Source organism: Alligator sinensis, unplaced genomic scaffold (genome assembly GCF_000455745.1).
Source record: "Alligator sinensis unplaced genomic scaffold, ASM45574v1 scaffold308_1, whole genome shotgun sequence".
Lineage (NCBI taxonomy): Eukaryota > Metazoa > Chordata > Crocodylia > Alligatoridae > Alligator > Alligator sinensis.
Genome location: NW_005842041.1, coordinates 2,681,598 through 2,687,736, shown reverse-complemented (window position 1 = coordinate 2,687,736; position 6,139 = coordinate 2,681,598). Strand labels below are relative to the sequence as shown.

Here is a 6,139-nt window from a genome sequence, read left to right as displayed (position 1 = left end):
CCCTCAGCCTCCAGCCAGCTTGGGCACTCCGGCCAGGAGCAAGGCAGGTTTGCAGCCCCCTGGGCACTCCAGCTGGGGCGGGAGGGGGGTTTGTGGCCTCCCCACTCCCTCATCCCCCAACCAGCATGGACACTCCCCAGCCAGGAACTCCAGCCAGGAGGAGGGGTTTGCAGCCAGCCAGGCACTCTGGCCTGGAGCAGGGAGGCTGCAACCCCCATCCTGGCCGGAGTGCCCAAGCTGGCTGGAGGCTGAGGGAGCAGGGAGGTTTGCAGCCAGCCAGGCACTCTGGCCTGGAGCAGGGAGGCTGCAACCCCCATCCTGGCCGGAGTGCCCAAGCTGGCTGGAGGCTGAGGGAGCAGGGGGGTTTGCAGCCAGCCAGGCACTCTGGCCTGGAGCAGGGAGGCTGCAAACCCCATCCTGGCCGGAGTGCCCGGCTGGCTGCAAACCTCCCTGCTCCCTCAGCCCCCACCCAGCTTCCCCTCCAGGCCTGCCCCCACAACCCCCAAGCCCCACTTACCTCCAGCTAGAAGGATGAGCCTGAAGCAGCCTCAGGTAAGTGCGAGTGTCAGGCACTGCCCTTCCCCCTCTCCCTTCCCCTTCGGGCAGGGTTGGGGCTTTCTCTGATAAAAATGGGAAATCTGTGGTTTTCTCTGTTCTTCCATGGCAAATGGAAAACCCAGATCTGTGCTCATAAGCAGGGATTCTGGTTTTCTCTGATAAAAAAAAAAATCACAAATTCTCTGATAAAAACCCTAAAATCCATTATTAAAATTAAAAGCCCCCTGCAACACCACCCCCCCCAGCCCTGCTGGTGCCCCTCACTGCCCCCAAAGACTCCCCCCAACCCTGCTGGTTCCCCTCACTCACCCCCAATGCCTCCCCCAGCCCTTCCGGTGCCCCTCGCGGCGGTGCTCCCAAGGCTTGCCGGGTGGCCCGCCGGTCCAGGGCCCGATCCCACTTCCCGGGCCCAGGCAAGGGCAGGGCCAGCCCCATCCTGCTCTGGCGCAAAAGGGCAGGGGGCCTCCAGCTGCCAGGGCTATGGGGCCAAAGACCAAAGTCTGCAGCTAAGCTGTTATTTTATCCTTTCCTTATTCACCAAGATCAGAGATCGAGGGTTCTGTTTCTATATCTCTCCTGCATTAGTGAAAGATGCCAATAACTAACAATTCATTCTTTCCCTCATTATAGAAAGCATTTGAAAAATGGGAAGGGAGTTGGAAAAGAATTGCTTATACATTTAGCAAGTGAGAGATTGTCATATGTGGAGAAAGTAAAATATTTTAAAATGCATCAACTAAGCGGGGGATGTGGTAATAACTTACAAAATTTTTGAAGAAAAATTTGGTATAGTAGAAATAAAGGGATTAACTACAGGGATGGGTTATTACAAGTTTTAGCAGGGGAATAATACTGTTTTTCCTGACATTCCTATGCTTATACCACTTTTGTATTAATACTGTATCCACTGATACTAATGGGTTTTGCCTATTTAACTACAGGTTTCCCTTGCTTTATGCTGTACATGCATTTCTGGAAAATGTCACTACAGAAAAGCTACATAAACTCAAGGAAGATCTCTTTCAGCCAATAAAATAAATATATATAATGTGACTTTGAATACAGGCCAGGTGAGTAAGAAGATATACTTTTTATATGAAGGAAAGGTCTTTTGTTTCCCAATTTTTATGCCAAAGGGTGAAAAATATTAAACGCAAAAGGTGATGCTAAAATGACCTTGGTTAAATATCTGTGTTATGGTTCCACAAACCATAACACAAACCATTTTACTTGCTAATGAGATTTGTCCTGGTCATATAACATATCAGCCAAGTCACTGGTTACTAAATATTTCTTCTGGCAAACAGGCAGAAAACAAATTCTATCATTCCCCTGGGATAGGATACTGTAACAAGTAGTGATATACAAAGAACTTCAGTCCAGCTCTTTATGCAGTATTCAGTCACTCAGAGTCAAAGAGTCCAAGAGAGTCTGATCAGTAACTGATGAGCCCTGCACAAAACAGTTATCAATTCCAACTAGCTCATATTAGAGCCTCTCAAATATACAGCTCCTCACACCTTTCCCTTTCCCAAACTACCACCAGCATTTACATAAACATAATATTTCAGTTCCCAGAGCAATGAGACTAAAAATCTACTCATTTAGTTTTTGCAAAGGGAACTTTTCCAGGGTCATGAATCTTGAGACAATTGTACAGGCAGTCCTCGACTTGCAACATTTTGAGTTACGTTTCGCACTTACAACGTACCCTGTTTCAACTTTATGACGTCAGTTTCGACTTCCAATGCTTGATCCAATGTGATGCCACATCAGTGAACAAGTGTGCTGTATTGCTCATCTCCCTGGAGAACATCTGTCCAAACTTCCTTGGACACTTTCTTTAGGAAAGCAGACAAGACTCCAGAAAACCTGCAGCCAAGACTGCTGAGAAGACTCCAGCCAAGAACTCTTCAAAAAGTCTAACCAAGAGCCCTTCAAAAAGTCCAGCAAAGTCACCTCGAAGAAGTCCTTCCAAATCAATATGATTGCTATTTACAATATAAATACATTAATGTAGCTATATTACTCACCTATAATTGATTGAGTACAACATTCTGGGGTATTTTTGGTGAAAATAGGGTATTGGGCCTTGGTTCAGGAACCAATCCCCCATTTATAACCTTGTTTCTTATGAGAAAATTGGTTCCAAGTTACAACATTTCGACTTAAGACATGGTTTTCAGGAACCAATTGTGTTGCAAGTCCAAGGACTGCCTGTACTCTTTCTGTCCCATTCCAGAGTTGACTGAGATTCCATATCCCCTGAAGGACATACTCAAACTCTTCAATTGTTTTGCTCCCCTGCCTTCTACCAAGTGCCCTCTCCTGAAGAGACCAGGGACATAACATGTTTTTAATCCAGTAATAGGCAATTTTTGGTGCTACATAATTTTAAATGTATAATTTACCCAAACATTTATGTCACATTTATTTCTCCTTAGAGAGAAGCAGCTCACTGCCATGAGTCCTGGTTTTCATGGTTTTACCTTCTTCTGCCTCTGGCTTTTCTTTTAGTGTTGCTGTCATGACTTCTTGCACTTCACTCACTCATGCACCTGTGTCCAATTTAAAATTGACAAATGCCCTATTGGTTTTAAGTTGATGTCCTACTCAGTTCTACTGCAAAGTCTTCCATTGTTCCTATTTCTTTCAAATCCCTCTGAGCAAGTGATGCTGTGCGTGTACTGATACCAAGTTCCCTATTTCTACTTGGTCTTCTGTCTTGTAGTATTTTGAATTCTGCATCCATTATGCTAGAGCACTATATATGCTCAAAGAGCTTCAGTTTACATTATATTTCACAGCCTTTTATTTCACTGAATTTTGTTGGCAAATTCTAAATTATTTTGTTAGGAATTAATACTGGTTCTTCCAATGTTCTCTTTCTAAGTGTGCTGTCCCCAGTCATAACCTGGTCTTTTAACAAGGACTTAAAAGACAGACCCCCAAAACTGCAAGATGGTGAGCCATCAATGGTTGAAGAGCAAAACATTTCTACATTTTCACTTTCTGTTTACATTCTGTTTAACAGCCTCTTATATTTTTCATTTGTATGTGGAACACAGCATTCTGCAAGTGCCTATCTTACATTTTCCACAGATAACTTCCACTGCATGTGTTAACTGAAAATGATTAGGAACCATCAAGCGCTTCAGAACCAGATATTCCAGCTGTTCTCCTTTTTCACTGGCACCCATTTGTTGCCAGTATAAATTGAAGCACTGTTTAAAACTTCACTAGTCATCCTCTGCATGTCCAGCATTTTGACTCTGATGCGACTTTTAACTGCTCTCTCTTCGATTCCAGATATGGTTTTAATTAAGTTTCCTTTTATCATGTGGTACTTATTCAGAACCAAGGAATCTGGGGAACATGCTCTGTATTCAATGTTTGATCAGCATTCATTGCATAACCCAAACCTTTGCACAACACAACCACAAGTCCAACTGGCTCTGGTGAGAGCGTCTGAAAAGACAGTCTTCCATATACTTGACTTAGAGGGATGAGTCATATTTACAAAGATGGTATGGGTACCTCCAAAGCTACATCTTATTGAAAGCCTTACAATGCTGAATATAGCAACACCCAAATACCTTTAAAAATCTGAGATGCTGAAAAATGAAATATCAATCATTCAGCAAAGTACAGGAGAAATGGGGGGCATACGGCTCAGAACAGTATGGCTACACATAAACTGGTATAAGTGATTGGAAATCAGTTCATATCTGTAACACAGATTAGTTGTGCAAATCAGTGCATACAAACCACTTTCAAAATGGCTGAAACCAGTTTAAGATAAATCTGGATGGATGCAGTATCAGACTAAACTGATTTAGGTTAAATCAATGTATTGAACTTCTGTCCCAGATCCCCTCCAGATTCAAGTTAACTCATAGTCCCTCAGCATCCCAGGATGCTTTGCACTTTCCTCGCAAACACTCCCTCATGTGGGGTGTGGGACAAACACCCCCTCGCAGAGTGGGTGGGCAAGTCTTGGCTGGCCCAAGCTGTCTGCTCCAGCTGAGCAGGGAGGCATGCTCTAGTGCCCCTTGGCTTCTGGCCTGGGCCACTGCAGGTATACAGTTGCATTTCTGGAATCAAAAGTGAATGTCCGTTCACTTGCTTATTGGTTCAATCTACACAGTTAAGACTAACATATGAAGATTGAATCAATTCAGCCTCAGGCTTTTTGACTGTCTGTACTTAGCCTCTGAGACTAGGAGAACCTGGAATTAGCAGACAGGAAGTTTTTCTCCTCCATAATTCTTAATAAGCCAACCCAGCCCCCAAAATACCCTCTTCTGAAATGGTTCCCGGGAGGGAACAGCAAAACAAATTGGAAAATCACTGACTACATAAAACTCATTAAAATCCTAAGCAAACATAGCAGCTTTGTGCTGGCATGAAGATGAGAGAAGCCCTGGTTTCTTAGTAGCCACTTTGTTCTCTGCCTGACTCTGGAAAACAGAAGTCACCTCAGGATTGCAGGGGCACAGGAGGAATTTGTATTTATAGCTGAGCTCCTTGTGGAAAAGCTAGTACATTTGTAGAGTTTGGGACATCTTTATGTCTATGTTTTATGTTTCAGTCATGGCCTCAGGAATCTTTATTTGCGTTTCCGAACTGGTAGCTTTCTTGAGCATGTGACTGGTTCCCTCATCACAGCATTTCAAAGACAAGGAGAAGTCATGATAGCATCAGTGGTAGATGCCATGTTAGCACTGCAAATAGCCATGCTTGTTTAACTGAACCCTGGAAGGAAGCTGCAGGCCCTGCCTAAGGGCTGGTCTATGCAAATTATTTGAACCAATTGAACTATTTCTGCTTACAGATGCAACATTTTTAGTATTAAAAGTAATTCAAGTGCTACATTCCCCTATGTGGATAATGTTTACTGGAACAAAAAGAGCCTATATTGGTATAGTTTATCTCTATAAACTATATAGGGCTAAGACCCCCTATTCTAGTATAACTGTATCCACAGTAAGGAATATGCCACTATAACTATGCTAATTTAAAACCGAGTCATCGCGGAGCCCTTGACCCGGCTGTATGAGCATTCGTGGTCATCTGGCCAGGTGCCGGGGGACTGGAAACTGGCTAATGTCGTCCCAATTTTCAAGAAGCGAAGGAAGGAGGACACAAGTAACTATAGGCCTATAAGCCTCACCTTGGTGCTCGGGAAGATCTTGGAGAGAATCAACAAGGAGCACATCTGTGGGGGGCCTGCAGGGGAGATCATGCTCAGGGGCAATCAGCATGGGCTCATCCAAGGAAGATCCTTCCTGACCAACCTGATTGCCTTTTATGAACAAGTAACGAAATCCTTGGATGATGGTGTCGCCATGGACGTAGTCTTTCTATATTTTAAGAAGGCCTTTGACACTGTCTCTCACCCCATCCTCATCAATAAATTAAGCGACTGTGGCATTGATGCCTACACAGTTGGATGGGTAAAAAATTGGCTGATGGGGCACACCCAGAGAGTAGTTGTGGACGGGTTTCATAGATTCATAGATGTTAGGGTCGGAAGGGACCTCAATAGATCATCGAGTCCGACCCCCTGCATAAGCAGGAA

At 44.2% G+C, this 6,139-nt stretch overlaps 1 protein-coding gene across 2 annotated transcripts in view; it reads right to left on the bottom strand.

The window, feature by feature from the left end:
• The window catches only part of SMC5 (structural maintenance of chromosomes 5), a 92,473-nt gene that overhangs the window by 3,115 nt on the left and 83,219 nt on the right, over window positions 1-6,139 (bottom strand). The window contains exon 27 of one of the 2 annotated variants that reach the window (XR_003093811.1): window positions 518-713. The gene's annotated coding sequence lies outside the window, so the exon portion shown is untranslated. Of the gene's footprint in view, window positions 1-517; window positions 714-6,139 lie in introns of those variants that run through there. The other variant, XR_003093812.1, reaches the window with a different exon arrangement.